Genomic DNA, 19,216 nt, shown 5'->3' on the forward strand with positions numbered 1-19,216 from the left:
GAAGCACAAGGAGTATAGAAGTACTGAGAAAATATTCCAGTAGTTTGAATTTTTGCCCAGGGTCCTCTTGCCAGCGGGAAGAAGGCTGATGTGCAGCGTGCCTCGTCCCACGTAAAGTCAGGGGTTCATGGGGGGGGGAGCTCGAGAACACTTCGCAAGGCAGGCAGGCAGGCCTCTGAGGCCACTGCACACTAAAGTGTTCAATGCGATTTTAGCTCCCGATAATTCAGCTTTGTTCTCACATCGGTGCAAAATCACTTCTTTAAAAACAATGGATTGTAGGACTACACCAATAGAAAAATGACAAATTCCCATATTAAGTCACACCTGTACTATGCCATGTGGCCAACGGGGCCCTCAGAGCAGGATTGCAAATTACAGGAAAGCATTCGGACGGCACCTCCTCCCCAGCACCCTGCGCTCCTGTCCTGCTTCCCCATCACTTCCTCTTCGCCCCCCGCCCCCGGCGTGGGCGCTGCCCTCCACGACGGAAGCCTCCTCTCAGCCACGCAGGACGGTTACTGCCCTGCCCGGGTCTCCTCTCCCTGAGCCCATGGATCTCAAACAGTTGTTAGGAAGAAAGAGCGCTCATATTTCTAATCGATTTGTTCACGTTGAGGTGGTAACTGCAGGTTTAGACTTACTGGCCAGGCATTCGCATTTACGAAATGTCCACCCTTCGATGAATTCCTGAATTAGCACAAGGTGTTGGGGGGATGTTTCCAGAGGAGAAGTTATCCCAAGCCCAGGCCTTTTTCTCACGTACAAGGGCAGAAGTCAGCACCTTAGGTTGGAAGGCTGTGGAAAGGAATCTGAACTCGGTAGAATCTGGACTATTTCCTCAGTCACTGAACTCTGAACTTGGTTTACTTTCTTCCCTTATGACGGCAGCTCTGAACTTTACTCAGCCTTCGATTTAAGAACCAAAAAGCAAGAGGAGTCGCTGACCTCAAAGAAATGATCTTGAATTTCTGTCGTAGGAGGGGTAGACTGTTACATGTTGTATAACCATAGCTCATAAAACAAGAAATGGCTTGAATTACATCACAATATTATAGGATAAGTGGCTAGAAGACATTTTATATTCTTAATTAGGTTCTGTCTGGTTGCTCACATTCACCACTTTTTCAGAACATTTTTGGTGGGCAAATAGAATGGAATTGTTGTTTGTGTATCAGGCAACTTAGTGCTTGGGAGATAACCCCAAGTAAAAGAAAAAGCAATCATAGATAAAAGTTTTTAGCTATGACCTGGACCAGTTCTTTGCTCAAAAAAGGTAAAAAGTTTTGGGAAGATGGAATTATGAAGTTGCCTGAAAAATGGCAGAAGGTAGTGGAACAAAAGGGTAAAATAAGTTGTTCAACAAAGTTCTTGGTGAAAATGAAAAAAAAAAAAAAAAGTTTTTAGCTATGAATCAACTGTGGAAAAACTGCCTAAGTTGGAGGGGTGGAATTCAAATAAGAAGGAAGGAAATATTTTCAATGAACTCAGCCCATTAAAAAGTATACCGCTATGGAGGCAAGAGGGTTCTTCTAATCCTAACACATTCTATCATGCCTCTGCCCGGTTCCACCTCATACATAAACACCGTTGACCAAAAAGATTCAAGGGGTTGAAGACGGATCATAACGTTCAGTCTTATTTTCTGTTTTTACACCCATTTTTTTTTCAAACAACGTTGCTTCCATATGTTGTTTTCCATTATTCCAAGGCAGAATTTTAATTTAGAACCCCTTGATTAATTTCAAGGGACCAGCTTTTGCCCTGGATTTTCTACAATTTCCTGTGAAATAGCTACTCGCGTTTTATCTTCAGTCCACTCACCTTGTATAACCACGCCTCTTCCTGAAAGCAGCAGTGGTGGAATCCTTTCCCAAGGCGAGTGCTTGGCCTACTGAGCTGTTTCACCTACTTCTTATCCACTTCTTCAGTCTTTTCTGAACCATGTGCCAGCAAGACCTTCTGCCCCTGGATACCTATTTCCTAACCGCACATTCGTTTTCCTTCTCTTCAAGGTCACTTAGTGTCTCTTGCCCCAACTCCAGTGGGATTTACCACTCGGTCACCTAAAGGGCTCCTGTTCTGCCGTTTCTCCATCTCTCTTACCACATCATAACTCAAACACAGCTCTCCAATCCCTCTACCTGGAACGCTCCCTCCCTTCCAGCTCTGGCTCCCGCTCTCCTGCTCAAACAAAAGCCCCAAGCTCTAGCACCACCCATCCCAGTCCAGTGAGTGTGGCCTCCCTCGTACGACCCACCTGGAAAGGAACAGCACAGGCATCGTGCTGACCGGCCTCTGGACCTAGACGTGCCTTCTGGCTCTTCTCCAGGAATTGACATACCACCTCTCACATCAGCAGGGCAACTCCTGGGGGCTCTTCCAGGTAGGAGACTCTCACAGCCGGGGGCTTGTCTAACTTTAGTGACCCTCCTCCTTTCCTGCAACACATCCTTACCGTAGTGTCAGTGGAGTGGGGAGTATTGTATTGTATTCTGGGGGTTGTGGACCCCAACAATGAAATGCCTGACCAGGACTCAGTCTCCTGGGAAAGCAGTGATCTGGGGACCAGCAGTCCCACTTCCTCTTGACCTGTAAAAAAGGGGTGCTGGTGAAGGGAAACGCTCCTGGCTCCTCAAACCACTGATTCCACTTTTGCCTTCCTTTACTTAAAATTCCTGTTTCAACTTCTTTGGGCTTGATGCTCTACATGGCTACATACACAGCCTCCCTTTGTCTGGGATGTGGTCTGTGATTCCCCTTTGCTTTAGGCCTTTGTTTACTGGCCAGCCCTTCCCCAGTGTGACTCCTAGAACAGAGGCTGGAGCCCTGGGATTTCTCTTACTTTCAAGGGAGCTTGGAACCTTCAGACACCCCAGAGCTGAGCCTGTGCTCAGCACCTGCAGAGAAAGTCACTTTCCATGGGCCTCTCCTTACTCCCACCAAGGCAGTTCTAATTCAGTTCTGCTTAATACATTGAGCCAAATTAATCCCGACCATGCTTCACATTTCTGGTCTCCTTTCTTAGTGTAAACCTGTAGTCACCTCCTCTATTTGTAGTCTGATCACCTTATAACTCTTCGTTCATAGGCTCACTCATTCACTCATTCATCCTGCAGATATTCACTAGTGCCTACTATATGTCTGGTACTCTATTCAGCAGTGGGAATACAGTAAAAATTCACACCCTCTGCTCTCAAGAATATAAAAATGGAAAGAATTTATAATTCTGAATTTTTCACTCTTCCCTCTGGAACCACAAATGTGGTAAACAAACTCTTCTGCATCATGAAACTCTGTGCAGAACTGACACCCTCTGGCCTTCACTGAAACCTGCCTCTCTCCCGAGGATGAAGAGTCCCTAGCAGCCAACGCGATTGGAGACTGCTCATTCTCCCATACTCAGAGCCAAAAGGTGAGGTCAGCATTCCTTTTTATCCCCAGTGTCACCTTAAGGTCATTTACTGCCCATTCTCATAGATACTTTTGCTCCTTTGAGGGTCTTGCCCCTCATAACCAACATATTTGCCCTACCTCATTTCTACCATTTATCAAATGTCTAGTAATTCTGCTGCATTTATAGCAAATTTGGTATCTGGCTCCAAGTCTTTTTTTTCCTCCCAAAGTCCTGACATCGTTCCGGGTTATCAGTACCCACCACCACTCAGATGGATAACCTATCCAGATCCTAGCCTCAAAATGCCTTGACCTCCTTACTAAAACTTAGGGAACATAAGTCATTCATTCCCTTCCCAGCAGGAGTTTCTAAACAATAAGGAGTCAAGATATGTTTGTTCTGTTATGACTAAGGCTTGGGGTGGGGCGGCGGGTGGAGAGTGCAGTTTGGAACTGAGGTTAAATTGTGGCTTCTGTCTTCCCCCACAAGTGCAGACCCTGGCATGAGCACAGTCTTGACCATTCACCCAAGCGCAGGCGCTGTCACCTAGCACGAGGGAGCACGAAGCAGAGAACATGGGCCAGTGTCACCCACATCACAAGACAGCAAGGCTGCCCCTGGAAACATGGACCAGTGAACCTAGCTTCCACTGAGCTCAGTGATCAAATAAGATTCCTCCTCCCAAAGAGAGCAGCGAGTAAGGAAAAGGGAAAGGGACCAAAATGTTCACCTACTCCTGCTCCCTACCGGGGGGGTGAAGGAGGAGTTCTCGCCCTTCTCATGTGAGCAGAAGAATGAAGAAAATAAGCGTTTTCTTTTGACTAATTCTCAACTCCAATAACCATTATCCCCTTTTTTCTTTACTTTCATGGCCACACACTGTAACTTATCACTATGAACTAGTCAACCTCTGAAATACTAGGTTTTATTCCTTCAGTTTCCAGGGCTTCAGCTTCCTAGAGATACCTTAAATCTCTGTTTTCCAAGGCTCATAGGCTTGGCCTGGTCCCTCCTCCTTCATTCACACTAGATCCAACAGCACTCTTGGTTCCCACTCCTGTCTTCACTCAACACCTGCCTGGTAGAATTTAGTCATGTATCCATGCTCTAATCTGTCCTCTCTATTCCAAATCTGAGTGACTGAGTACAGACATACCTCAGAGATATTGTGAGTTCGGTTCCAGACCACTGCAATAGAGTGAGTATTGCAATAAGGCAAGTCCTAGTGTATATTAAAGTTATTTTTATGCTATACTGTAGTCTATTAAGTGTGAAATAACATTATGCTTAAAAAAACGATGAACATATCTTAATTAAAAAGTACTTTATTGCTTAAAAATGCTGACCATCATCTGAGCCTTCAGCGAATCATAATCTTTGTGCTGGTGGAGGGTCTTGCCTTGGTGTTGGTGGCTGCTGACTGATCAGAGTAGTGGATGCTGAAGGCTGGGGTGGCCGTGGCCGTTTCTTAAGACAAGACAACAATGAAGTTTGCTGCATCGATTGACTCTTCCTTTCATGAACAATTTCTCTGTAGCATGCAATGCTGTTTGAGAGCGTTTTATTAACAGTAGAACTTCTTTCAAAATTGGAGCCAATTCTCTCAAACCCTGCCACTGATTTATCAACTGAGTTTATGCAATATTCTAAATCCTTTGTTATCATGTCAACAATCTTCACAGCATTTCACCAGGAGTAGATTCCATCTCAAGAAACCACTCTCTTTGTTCGTACGTAAGAAGCAACTCCTCATCCATTAATGTTTTATCATGAGATGGCAGCAATTCAGTCACCATTCCTTCAGGCTCCACTTCTAATTCTATTCCTCTTGCTGTTTCCACCACATCTGCAGTTACTTCCTCCACTGAGGTCTTGAGCCCCTCAAAATCATCCATGAGGGTTGGAATCAACTTATTCCAAACTCCTGTTAATGTTGATATTTTGACCTCTTCTCATGAATCACTAATGTTCTTCATGGCCTCTAGAATGGTAAACCCTCTCCAGAGGTTTTCAGTTGACTTTGTCCAGGTCCGTCAGAAGACTCACTGTCTATGGCAGCTATAGCCTAACAAAGTGCGTTTCTTAACTAATAAGACTTGAAGGTCGAAATTAATCCTTGATCCATAGGCTACAGAATGGATGTTGTGTTAGCAGGCATGAAAACAAAACTAATCTCATTATACATCTCCATCAGAGCTCTTGGGTGACCAAGTTCATTGTCAATGCAGCAATATTTTGAAAAGAATCTTTTTTTCTGAGCAGTAGGTCTCAACAGTGGGTTTAAAATATTCAGTAAACCTTGTTGTAAACAGGTGTGCTGTCATCCAGCCTTTGTTGTTCCATTTATGGAGCACAGGCAGAGTACATAATCCTTAAGGGTCCTAGGATTTTAGGAATGGTAAAGGATCATTGGCTTCAACTTAAAGTCACCAACTGCATTAGCCCCTAACAAGACAGTTGGCCTGTCCTTTGTAGCTTTGAAGCCAGACATTGACTTCTCCTCTCTAGCTATGAACGTCCTAGATGGCATCTTCTTTCAATATGAGGCTGTTTGTCTACAGTGGAAATTTGTTGTTTAGTGTAGCCACCTTCATGAATTATCTTAGCTAGATCTTCTGGATTACCTGCTGCAGCTTCTACATCAGCACTTGCTGCTTTATCTTGCACTTTTATGTTATGGAGTTGGCTTCTCTCCTTAAACTTCATGAACCAAACTCTGCTAGCTTCCAACTTTTCTTCTTTTCTTCTGCAGCTTCCTCACCTCTCTCAGCCTTCATAGAATCAAAGAGAGAGTTGGGGCCTCACTCTGGATTAGCCTTTGGATTAAGGGAATGTTGTGGCTGGTTTTTTTCTTATATCCAGACCACTAAAACTTTCTCCACATCAGCAGTAAGGCTGTTTTGCTTTCTTATGAGTCACGTGTTCACTGGAGTAGCACTTAATTTCCTTCAGGAACTTTTCCTTTGCATTTATTCTCCTTAAGTCTCCTTCTCAACAGCGCTTATCAACCTTAGCAGGTTACTTTCCATCCTACCTCTTAAAGGAAGTTGAGAACAAGAGGCATGATTACTTTCAAATGTCTGTCCCCTAACTTTGTGTATCTACATCTGTGCATATTTTCACATTTTCTTTAAGATCAGATAATACAGTCCCTACAGTAAAGGCTCTGCCCTTAGCTACTTCCCTCCCCTCTAGAAACCACCTGTTTTTTCTCATTTTGATGACTTTCTGTTTTATGTTTGTTCATATGTTTTGTTTTTTAGATTCCACATATAAGTGCAACCATATGTATTTGTCTTTCTCTGACTTATTATTTCACTTAATATAATACCCTGTAGGTTCATCCATGTTGTTGTAAATGGCAAGATTTCATTCTTTTTTATGGCTGAATAATAGTCCATTATATATATACATATATATATATGTGTGTGTGTGTGTGTATATATATATATATATATATATATATATATATCTCACATCTTCTTTATCCATTCCTCTATTGATGGGCACTTAGGTTACTTCTGTACCTTGTGAGTAATGCTGCAATGAACATAGGGGTGCATATATATTTTCCAGTTAGTGTTTCCTTTTCTTTGGAAAAATACCCAGAAGTGGAATTGATAGATTGTATGGTAGTTTTATTTTTAATTTTTTGAGGAACTTCCATACTGTTTTCCAGAGTAGAGGCACCAATTTACATTCCCACCAACAGTGCATGAGAGTTCCCTTTTTTCCCCATCCTTGCCAACACTTTTTATTTGTTGTCTTTTTGATAATAGCCATTCTGAGGTATGAGGTAATACCTCATTGTGGTTTTGATTTTCTTTTCCCTAATGATTAGTGATGTTATACATCTTTCTTTGTGTCTATTGGCCATCTGTATATCTTGTTTGGAAGAATGTCCCTTCAGGTCCTCTGCCCATTTATTAATCAGGTTTTGTTTTGTTTTGTTTTTTTTCTGAAGGTGAGTTGTATGAGTTCTTTGCATAGTTTTGATGTTAATCCCTTAACAGATATGTCATCCTCCCATTCAGTAGTGGCCTTCTTTTGTTGATAGTTTCCTCTTCTGTGCAAAAGCTTTTTAGTTTGATGTAGTCTTGTTTCTTTTTGTTTTTGTTTGCCTGAGGGGAGATATTCCAAAAACATATTGCTAAGGCTGACGTCAAAGAGTATACTGCCTATGCTTTCTTCTAGGAGTTTTATGGTTTCAGGCCTTCCATTTAAGTCTTTAATATATTTTGAGTTTATTTTTGTGTGCAGTGTGAGTAAGCAGTCCAGTTTGATTCTTTTGCATGCAGCTGTCCAGTTTTTCCAACATCATTTATCGAAGAGACTTTCTTTTCTGTGTTGTGTATTCGTGCCTCCTTTGTCATAGATTAATTGGCCATAAAAGTGTGGGTTCATTTCTATACTCTCCATTCTGTTCCACTGATCTATTTGTCTGGTTTTTTTGTGCCAGAATCATACTGTTTTGATTACTATAGCTTTGTAGTATAGTTTGAAATCAGGGAGCATGGCACTTCCAGCTTTGTTCTTCTTTCTCAAGATTGTTTTGGCTATTCAAAGTCTTCTGTGTTTTCATACAAATTTTAAAATTATTTGTTCTAGTTCTGTGAAAAATGCCATTGGTGTTTTGATAGGGATAGCCAGCTGACAGTCTTATGGGAGTTCCCTTGCATGTAACTAGTCACTTTTCCCTTGTTGCTTTTAATATTTTCTCTCTATCTTTAATTTTTGTCATTTTAATTACAATATGTCTTGGGTGGTCCTCTTTGGATTGATCCTGTTTGGGACTCTCCGTGCTTTCTGAACCTGGATGTCTGTTTCCTTTCCCAGTTCAGGACATTTTCAGCTATTAGGTGTTAAAATATGCTCTCTGCCCTTTTTTCTCTCTCTTCTCCTTCTGGGACCCCTATAATGTGAATGTTAGTATGCTGGATGTTGTCCAAGAAGTCTCTTAAACTGTCCTTAGTTTTGTTTTAATCCTTTTTTTTCTTTTTCCTGTTTGGCTTGTGTGATTTCCACCACTCTGTCTTCCAGTTTGCTCATCTGTTCCTCTGTATCATCTAATGTACTGTTAATTCCTTCTAGCATATTTTCTATTTCAGTAATTGTATCTTTCGCTCAGTTTGGCTCTTCTTTATATTTTCTAACTCATTGTTAAACTTCTCACTGTGTTTATCCATTCTTCTCCCAAGTTCACTGAACATCTTCATGGTCATTACCTTGAACTTTTTGGGGGGTAGATTGTTTATCTCCATTTCACTTAGCTCTTCTGGGGTTTTATCTTATTCCTTCATTTGGAACATATTCCTTTGTAGCCTCATTTTGCTTAATTCTCTGTGTTTATTAGTTTATATTGTGTAGGTCAGTTATGTTTTCTGACCTTGGAGAAGTGGCCTTATATAGGAGATGTCCTTTGGGGCCCAGCAGCACATTCCCCTCTGGTCACCAGAGCTATTTGCTCTACAGGGGCAACGCTATGTGGGTTGGGTTGGCCCTTCTGTTGTGGCTGGGCTGACTACTGTGGATGGACTCGTAGGTGGGATTGGTCCCTGGCCTGGTTGGCTTCCAGGTCCTGTCTCATTCAGAGGCTGCCATCTGCTGTTGGGCAAGGCCTTGCATTTTGTGATCTAGCAGCAGGACTGCTTGTCATCCCCAACTTGCCAGACCATTTCAAACCACTTTACATTTTTTTTATCTTGCCCCTGTGACCATTTTCCCCCTCAGTTCTCTGGCAAACTCCCACTTTAAGTCTTAATGGAAATATCATTTCTCCAGAACATTCTCCCCAGAACTTCTGTAGACCATGTGGGGTTCCCTCTATATTCCCAGGATGCTTTTTGTATATGGACTTATGAAATTTTAAAAACCTCTCCTATTATTTTCCCTCCGAATTGACACAGTTAATAGTAATCAAATCATTGATTTTATTCTTGTCTCATTCCTTGGCTCCTAGACTTCTCTGCAGTTGAGCAAGATAGGCTTCCTGCATATGGACACAAGGTACGTCATGTAAGTACACACACACCTCATCATTATGTGCACACCTTGAGCGCTGCACTCTCCAGGCTGTACTGGAGTAACACAGACTATATTGTAATAATTCTTTCAGGTGTCTCTTCAGCAGTCTCTAAGTCCCTGGGAGGAGTAAATATGTTTCTTTTCTTTATGTAACTCTAGCACCTGGCAGGGTGACAGTCACAAAACAGATGCTCCACAGTAGTTTGTTGAGTTGATGAAATATTGACACTTTCTCGTCATCTCAGGTGATATCTTATCTCTATGACAGACGAGGATGGTACATTTTGAGTTTTCAGCCCAGTTGTTTGCAATCAGGACATAGAAAAATATGTTTCCTCTTGGAACAGAAATGATCAAAAAACGTCTGCAGAACCCCATTCTCCCTTCAACTTCCTGTATGTAAACCTAACACCATTTGAAGCTTAGGGTGGTGTGACTTAAGAGTTTCTCACTTGAAACTGTGACTCAACTTCAGTGTTATTTGCTCTGTCACACTGTGTGCAGAAGATAAATACACTTCCAAGCCCTTTTGAGTCAGGTATTATTTCTTTTTTTTTTTTTTTTTTGTTAAACCAAATCTAATATGAAACTGACTCCTTCTTGTGAGTAAATTTGAATTTTGAAACAGTAAAACAATAAGGTTTAATATAAAGCAAAATAAATTTTTTATGTTTATGATCTGCCAATTTCCCAGAAAAAGTTTTGTGGTGACTTTAGTTATATACCAGATATATTAAAATCACCAATGGACAACACATATTTTATTCAGGTGCCATCTGAAAGTTTTAAAAATTTGTTGACATAATATCACTGAACTGTCCACTTTAAAATGGTTGAAATGATAAACTTTCTGTTTTGTGTATTTTACCACAATTTTTTAAAAATATGTTGTTTCAAGATTTTTAGGTTTTATAAAGGTATTGTATTAGCATAACAATGAAAAATTTAAAAGACCATCTCTAATCTCATTATCCTATCAAACATTGTTTACATTGTTTTTTTCACACACACACACACACACACACACACACACACACTGTATTTTGGTATTATTTCTTAAGGAATAAAATTTGTAGTGGACTTCATGGGAGTAATCTGGAGCAGGAAACAGCGTGTTATTTGTTCTTTCTAACTTACCTTTAAAATATCCCAGAAAATGTACAAAGCAGAGAGAGAAAACCCACAGCAGGTCTGGCACTAAATATAAACTCTATCACTTGCCTCCGTCATGGGGTGCTGTGGCCTTAGCACACTGGGAATAGTTTATATGAATTAGAAAACTGCTGAGATCAAACTAAGTTTCCTCATCAGCAGACAGTCCACGCAGGACGCGGTGGAAGCGTGAAGGCGTTTCTGAACATCTCTTTTACATTTGTGCTTGCTCTTTTCTCTCCGGTCCCCCACTGCAACTTTCCTTGCACCTAAACAAAACTCCTTTTTTTTTTCTAGAATAAATTTGGAACGTTCTTTCAGACATTACTCGGTATGTAAAGATTTATGCCAGGAATAAAATTACTTGAATACTTAACCTAATTCTTGCAGCTGCCATTGGATTGTAACTGGAGTCCTGATGCCCTTCACTCAGTCTAAGGTGTGCACCTTTCTTGCTCAGATAATTATTCTACATCTTTATCTGGGTCTAGGACCATTCCTGATGTTACAAAGTCAGTAAATCTATTTTATTCACTCCCTTATGATTTTGACTGCACCTTTTCTCTGAGTGTCGGCTTTTTGATGCCCAGGTCTATCTGACCAGGGTAATTTGTGAAATGATAAGTGGGAAAAACTCCTATATGTGCTTTTGTGTCCAAATTTACTCTCCGTGTTAAATCCAACTTGCATTCAGTAGCGTGAGTGCTGTGGCCTTAAAATGCTGTAGCTGAGTCAGAGGAGCGGGTTTCTGTCTTTCAGTGACTCACATCTCAGCTGGGAAACTGCTAACTGGGGAGTTACTCCCTTGTTCTTTCCCTAATTACTAGCCTGTACTTCTGCTCTATTGGCTTGGTGCCTCCTGCCCCTCGCTCAGTCTGAGCTGCTAGGAAGGTGACGAGCGCTTCCTGCAAGGCCGCTGGAGGCCTTTCTAACTTTCTCTGCTAACTCAGATCAGCAGCTTTCGGGTCTGCTGCCTTTCAGCTCCTTCTCCACTGCATGGACTTTGAAAACACATCAGGACTCATGGAAAGTTTTTCTGAAGTAATAGGGAACCAAACGTTGGCTGGTGAATACTTATGCTGAAAATTATTACCATAATTTTGAAATAATCTATAAAAATATGCAGGATCTTTCATAATCCAATTATAATCCAATTTCGTAATTCAGTTCAATATAAGATCTGAATCCTCAGATCTGTAGACTTGAAAACATTACCAGGCACCTTTCCAAAATTCTCATGGCATTTTGCTGTGTGCTGGATAAACTGAAGGTGATGAGCTTGATGTATTTATTCCCTTTCTTTTACCTCCCTGAAAAATGTGGTTATCCCATAATAATTCTCTAACTTTTACATTTCTTCTCCTGGAGTTTGTTGCTGTAGTGTAAATGAGCATTTTTTAAATAAGTGGTTGAGAATCATCGAATGAAAATATGCTATTGAAAATATGATAATGGGTAGATCTGTTTCATCATAAAACATCGTGGACTTTAGTAATGTGCAATTAGTAGCATTCACTACAATATGTCAATGAATCTAATCTTGTACAGTAAGTACAAAATATATCAAACTGTGTACTTTTAGTTCTTGAAGCAGCAGGACGAAAGGCAAGCTGTCTTTCCATATCTAAGCTCTTCTTACTGTTCACTTAAATTCATTGCAGCTCATTTCTTTCTAAGGGAGAAATGTCGTGGCGTTATTGCTAAGATACTGGTTCACGTGAAAACATGGGCTTTTGGAAGTAAAAAAAAAAAAAAAGAAGCTCTGATTTATAGCATTTGCTGATTTCTGTGGTGTAAATATTCCAATCATGGCCAATGTCAAGCTACAAACGGTTTAACAAGCCAGTCACAGAATTCCTGTGTATTTACCAGTTGGTGCTTGGGAGCCAGTGTGAGGGGACTCCATGACCCTGGGCGTGGTGTCCCACCCGAGATGCCCACTCACGGTGTCCAGCTGAGGGCCTCCCAACACACACGGTCGCTCCTGAGACAAACCAGTCTCAGCTGGGAGCGCTTCCGACAGACTCCTCTCTGTGATTTGAATATCACAGCAAATCACAACAGAAACAGGCTTTCTCATTTATGCAGCAGACTTTATGCTTCCTGTATTCTTTTTCTGCACTCTCATAATGGGCAGAGACGAGCCCACACCTTCCTCCAGCGTCCACAATAAAGAGCTACTTTGTTCATCTCAACACCATTCGTTTCGATGCTGCATGGAATTCTGCACTTTAATCAAAATGCTCGCTGCTGGGCCCTGCGTTAGGGTGCATGACACACCCGGGCTGAATGGCTTTGTGAAGACAACCTTCTTGAAGATGGGCTGCTTGGACCTCCCAGGTTAGGATTCCAAGAGGTGGGAGGATCTTGCCAGTCCAGACAGATGTATGACCTGGGAGGTTTGCTTGTTTTAACTCTTGACTTAGTGAGGAAAAGTGAAACATTTGGGAAGTATCTGTAGAAAGTCCTTAGTCTTTGCATATCTACATACTTCCCCAGAGATCCATTTAGGGTAGCCCTTATCAATACCCTTATCAATAATACCTCCAGGAAGGCTTTGTATTCCTGCAAAATGAGTCCATGTATTTGCTGGTCGAGTGGATCTGTGTTTTGCTGTGCTGAGGTCCAGTCTGTCATCTAAGGGCGCCCCTTCCTGCATCTTCTCCATCAAACTGATGGGGTGCGGGTGGACGTTTTAATGTCTTTTGAGTATGTCTGACTTTGAAATAGATTTCTCAAGACAAGATTGTAGTAATACTTCTTGGATAGTGACCTTAAATTCTCCCTCACTGACAGAGTAGTTTGAAGGTATTGCTACTTAATGGTTTCACCCCCAGTACCCTGTGGGTCACATACATTTGTCTTATAAAGTGTTCGTGTGGGAGAGATATGAAAGTAATATAGCCACCTGTTTCCCTACAACCCAACTCTGGAGATCCCAGGAGAGAGAGACAACACTTCATAAATTCAGAGCGTTGCTCTTTTCCTAAAATAAGCCAATAAAATAAGGTGGGAGATAGAAGTGATTGGATCCCAATTTGGGAAGAGAAGGGGTCCCTGAGTAGAAGAGGCAGAGGTCCTGCAGGGAGTGGACTTGAGCTTTTCCTGTGTCCCCTGCAGACCCTCACTCCACCTGCAGCAGGCCTCTTGCAGGAGCTGCTCCCTGGGTACAGAGAGCTGGGGCCCAGGCAAAGCTGGACAGCACCCCATCCTATGCACTGACAAAATCTTCCGTGGGCTTATAGGCTGGCATGGAACTTGGGGTGCTCACACCCCACAGCGTAGAATACTTGGTACACACACACGCACACATTCCAAAGACTAGAAACACAAATCTATCACCCCAAACCCAAATCCCTGGATTCTTACCCACCACATGAGAGAATGCTGAGGTTCTTCAGCTATCCCGAGAAAAGACATAATCATAACCTTGAAACAGTGATAGGGTAATAAAAGCATAAGCAAAACTCTGAAAAATTCAGATGTAAATGTAAGAAGAATAAGATAAGAATGTGTAACTTTCAGGGATAGCAGAGAACTTTTGATCTATTCAAAGAAGATTGAAAAGAGGAGGAAAAGAGAAATAAAGTATAGCAAACCGAACACGTGAAATAAGATGAAAGAAACAAACTTTTCCATAGCAACCATAACACAGGAAGGGCACGCAGGCGGCGTGCATGCCAGGAGCCTGCTAGTGGCCAGGGCAGCTGTTGGGACCGCGTGTGGGTGGAGCCTGTGTATGTCCACCTGTGTCCGCGTGTGTGCACGCGTGTACACGCGGGGCCAGGGTGGGAAGGGGAGCTGGTCAGGACTGGGGCTGCCCCTGCCACCCTCAGCTGATGGCATTCTATCACAGAGATCCAAGGAGTCTCGGACTTCTATAAACTCTGGGCCTCCACATCCTTTGGAAGATGTATTTCTCAAGAAAGAAGACTTCTTAAGTTTAATGGCTTGCTTTATACCTTTAAATTATTGAGAAATATGTTTGTGAGCCTCTCTTTGAAGGTTGTGGGTAGGCCTGGCAGTTGTAGGGGTGTTGAGAAGGGAGCAGATTATGGGTGTATTGGAAGCAGGGCCAGCAGGCCTTGCTGGTGGGTTGGATGTGGGCTGTGATAGAACGAGAGGGGTCCCCGGACCATGCAACGGATGGGCTTGCCAGCATCCGAGACTGGGAAGGCTGTGGGTGGGGTGGGCTTGGGGAGGGGTGTTCAGAGTCTCAGTTTTGGGGATACTGATCATTAGACGTCCACATGGAGCTGTCAAATAGGCAGTCAGCACACAGATCTCAAGGTCATGGCAGGCTTTGTCATGTGGCCCCACAGGAGAGACGTCACCAACCGTGTGACTATAGACAGAGACCAGAAGAGGGGTGAGGACAGAGCCCCGGGGTCGGGTCTTCTAACCTAAAACAGCAGCTAACTCGTCCAACACGGCGGCACAGACCAGTACTTTAGGTATATATTTTTAAGGGTCTTGTACTGAGATGTTGGAGAAAATATAATGCTATCCAACACTAACAGCCTACTGAGATTCTTGGAAAACTTCTCAAGTGAAATTGCTTCTTCTACGTTCAGCAACATAGAAGCTTGACTTCAACAAAGCATTCTTGGTTTTTAAACAAACTCCAAATTTCTTTGCGTAAAAATAAAATGGCCTTGCCTGTGAGTGTCCTTATGACCCTTTGACTTAGCTGTAATGGGCTGATTGTCCATGTTCCTGAATTGTCCTAATACACTGTCAACTCTGCATTCACGTTGTCTGTCGTTTGTTTGTCTGTTTGTTTGTTTGTTAGCTGAAAATCTCAAGGACCAGAAATTCCAAATGTCTCTTCCCTTTGGAGGTGGACACCTGCATCACGGTCCCACCTCCTGTTGACACCAGTGTCTCTCTGAAGCTGAGGAGGTCTATTCACAGAACCCAGACGTGGAGGGTCCCCAACCCCCGGGGACAGGGGTCAGGGGGCGAAGGCCCAGCGCTGGTCTAGGGAGACAGGCTCTGAGCGGATGGGTCGCCAGCGGGACGGAGCCCCAGGGACTAGCTCGGTATCACTCGCCATGCTCACTTGTCTCCCTTCTCTGCCTGGCTTTTCCAGCCGCCTCACTCCTGTGACCTCGGTACCATTCAAATCCTTACAGGGAGTTTTACTCTTCACTGCCTGTAAGGATTTGCCATGTACCTAGTCATGAAGGGTCATCAAGTGAAAATACCTCATGTTGCAGTACTTACCTCAGGCGTCTGCCGTTGCTGCTTCCTCTGTCCTAAACGTTGTTCCTCTAGATGTGACTTGTTTCGCTCCCTCACATCCTCACGATCTTGTTCACATGTCACCTCCTTGCTAACAACGTGTCGACCATCCTGGAAACTAATACCCTCACCTGTGCCTTCACTTCTCTTGTGACTTTTCTCCATGGCACTAATCCTCATCTGACATTCTTTATATTTTATTGTTTGTTTGTCATCTCTTGCCCTTTACAAAAATCCAAGGGGACTGGAGTTTCACCTGTTTTGTACATTGACCTGGGCCTTCTTCACCCACAATGGCACTTGGTACAAATAGGCACTCAAAAAAAAAAAAAAGAAAAGAAAAAATAGGCACTCAAATATTTGTTGAACACGAAACTTACATGGCAGTGGTTTTCTAAAGAATATGGCCAGGAAAATGCTTTTTCCCTTCAAGACGTTTTTAACCTTGCAATGAGCATTATAAATGTATTGTGGTATCTCTTTTGCCTTGGCTAAATTTAATACTCAATTCGAGTAACTTTGATATCCTTTGTCTCAGCATTCGATAAGTGCTAGCTAATATTTCTATGGATGAAGATTTTCAAGGAATTAGCTGTTAACTCGACAGAGAAGAACTCAGTCAACCCAAATGAAACAGATAACATTGTGATCACTGATATGTACTTACTATTCCATTACCTTTCAGAGAGGCTAAAAAAAAAGGATTAAGTTAGCTCAGGTTCTCACAGCCTGGTCCCCAGATAAGCCCCTTCAGGATGCCCTGGGAATTTGTTAGAAATGCAGATTTTCGGGCTCCGCTCCATAGCCACTGAATCAGAACTTCTAAGAGGGGGCCCAGCAACCTGTGTTTTACCAAACCTTCCAGGTAATTCTGATGCACACTGAAGTTTGAGAGCTATAAAATTAGATAACACACTCAGATTTTAATGAAAAAGACTATATCAAACTCATATTTTCTCTTATGTCTTAAAATAGATTTTTGACTCAGTTTTAGTGGTCTTTGCTGAAAGGCCAGGGGTAGATGAGGAAACTTCATGGAGTTAAATCACCGCTTGACAAACATTCTCTGAACTTATGGGTGAAATCTCAAATTCCAGCCATTCTGAGGAGCAAACCCATTCACATCCTTGCTATAATATCTGAATTTTAGAATAAAGATGTTCTTAAGGACACAAATTAGTATACAGTGTTCTGTAAAGTTAGATTACCGTGTCTATGGTTGATACCAATTAATGTTCTTACTGTTGAATATGGTACCATGGAGGACACATGATTTGGAGCGTGAGGTGTTTCTTCAGAGGTGATGGAGGGGTCCCACCTGCTGCCTTTTGCTAAGAACAGACTGTGATTTTTGTCTCTTACAGGTATACACATGTGGTAAAAGATTATTTCACTTCTTTACACATGCCCAATGGCGATTTCCAAGTTTGGGGAAATGTTTCCTTCTTCCTAAAAAAATGAGTTCTTATCCATCTTAAATATTCTCTTACCAATTCAAAGTGAGGCTACCAAAACAACAGCATGAATCCCTGGAGAAATGCTCCTACACAGACAGGAAAACGCCTATAATTCTTGTTGATCAGAGGAAGTCCCAGAATACACGTTAGTCTAAAGGGTTCCCTCAGGTCTTCTAAAGAGCTATTAATAAAATAATATATATACACAAAACGAAAGACAAACAAATAAACCTAATAAAATGTGTTTCAGTACCTCTTACAGGGCCCTGGTTCATTTGTTCATTCGTACCTTTTCACTGGTGTACTGAGGTTAATATATTTCATTTTTATCACTGTTAGTGTAATTATAATTATGTTTATGATTTCTCATTGTTTTTTCCTCTTTGTACACACATGCAGAAATCGTGCCTTCTATTATGACTGCAGAATTGACTATATATACAGAAACGTAATGAAGTACAAGAAACATAATGAAGGTTCGAAACAGGAAGCTTTTTTTTTTTTTTTTTTTTTTTTTGCTGCAAAGAGGTTTCCATCCTGTGAGGTCTTGACACAATTATTCTATTTTCTTTCAGATAAAAAAAGTTTGCGTTTAATTCCATTTTAGTGTTTTCCTGTTTCTCTTTGTAGAGTTTCTCTACTCTCGTCAAACATGGTTTTTCACAGATTTGGACTCTGTGGGTCTGTGGGAATAAGACTCGTAACCACGTATGTGAAAACAATTTCCTGTAAAGCTTCGTGACTCCACGCAGATACACATATGAGTACCGATTGACATGTCTGCTCTGAGAAGCTGCAGGGCCTGTGTCTCCACTTCAACCTAAACTCATTTCCTGCCAGGCAGAACTCTTGAAACAGTTCAAGCAAAATCATTCTAAGAATATAGTGAATTATGTGCTGATCTCATGAGGGGAGCATTAAGCTCGTCGTTTGCCAGGAGTTCATTTCTCAGTAACCCTGATACACCCCTTGCCAAAAAAAATCGCCGTTTAGTGCTTCAGTTCAGAAGTGATTTATTTTTTAAAAGTATTTCCAGATGTTTGAATTCACCTTCAAAAAGACGCATTTTCGAAAGTGAGTGACCTTGACTCTCAGCTACCCCGTCAAGTCCTGCACTTTTGTTTAACGTGTTGAAATAAAGATGCCTGTTTGACTCACTGCCGTCTTAGCTCAGGAAACCCCCACTGCACATGCGCTGAGAGCAGCGCGCAGGACTGCGTGGGGGGGCTGGTGCCACATCTGCTTCTAGTCTGTCCAACCCCAGTGAGGATTGCCCCGCCGCTGCTGCTCGTGAGAACCTGGGCCCCTGCTGCCTCCCATTACCAAAGAAAGGAAGAGGCCAAACGGCTGAGTGACCTCTGTCATTCCGTACAGTTCTCTGCGTAAACACGTTGCTGGGGATGAACAGTGCACTCAGACTGGTGTACCTTTCCTGTCTTCCAGGGCCGGAATGAGAGCACGTGTGCATTCCCTGCACTGGAGTTTAAATCTCGGCTCCTGCTAAGACACAAAGTGGCTGTAAGTGGTGTGTTTATCAATTGTCTACTTGGTCCATGGAAGCAGGGAAAAGTCATTTTCTGTGCAGAATTGGAAAATTGTACTTTGTTTACTTACACTGGATACAGAGAAAGTCCTACCCTCCCTTTAAATTAGAGATGTATTGAACCTACTGCTTGGCAGCTGCTTCAAAATATTTTAACATGAGACGTAGGCTCTTAGAAAAAGCACGTATTTATGAAAAGATAAAACTATGAAATGATCTTTCTCGGTATACAATGGACACGTGCTGGGTCAGTTATTGTAAATGGAGTTAGCAATGGACACGTGCTGGGTCACGTGTGAGTCTGCTTCTTTTTTTATTATATTCACTAGTTTGTTGTAGCAATGGACACGTGCTGGGTCAATGATTGTCAATGGAGTTCTAATTCATTAACTTACACCG

The 19,216-nt window shown here is 42.2% G+C and overlaps 1 long non-coding RNA gene across 1 annotated transcript in view; it reads left to right on the forward strand.

Moving 5' to 3' along the window:
* The window catches only part of LOC137768883 (uncharacterized), a 42,384-nt gene extending 23,372 nt beyond the window's left edge, over positions 1 to 19,012 (forward strand). Inside the window, exons 3-4 of the long non-coding RNA XR_011074839.1 lie at positions 9,357 to 9,412; positions 18,718 to 19,012. This is a non-coding gene — a long non-coding RNA (uncharacterized lncRNA). The remainder of the gene's footprint in view (positions 1 to 9,356; positions 9,413 to 18,717) is intronic.
* Positions 19,013 to 19,216: the final 204 nt, after the last annotated feature.

The sequence above is a fragment of the Eschrichtius robustus genome, chromosome 8, assembly GCF_028021215.1.
Source record: "Eschrichtius robustus isolate mEscRob2 chromosome 8, mEscRob2.pri, whole genome shotgun sequence".
NCBI classification, from domain to species: Eukaryota; Metazoa; Chordata; class Mammalia; order Artiodactyla; family Eschrichtiidae; genus Eschrichtius; species Eschrichtius robustus.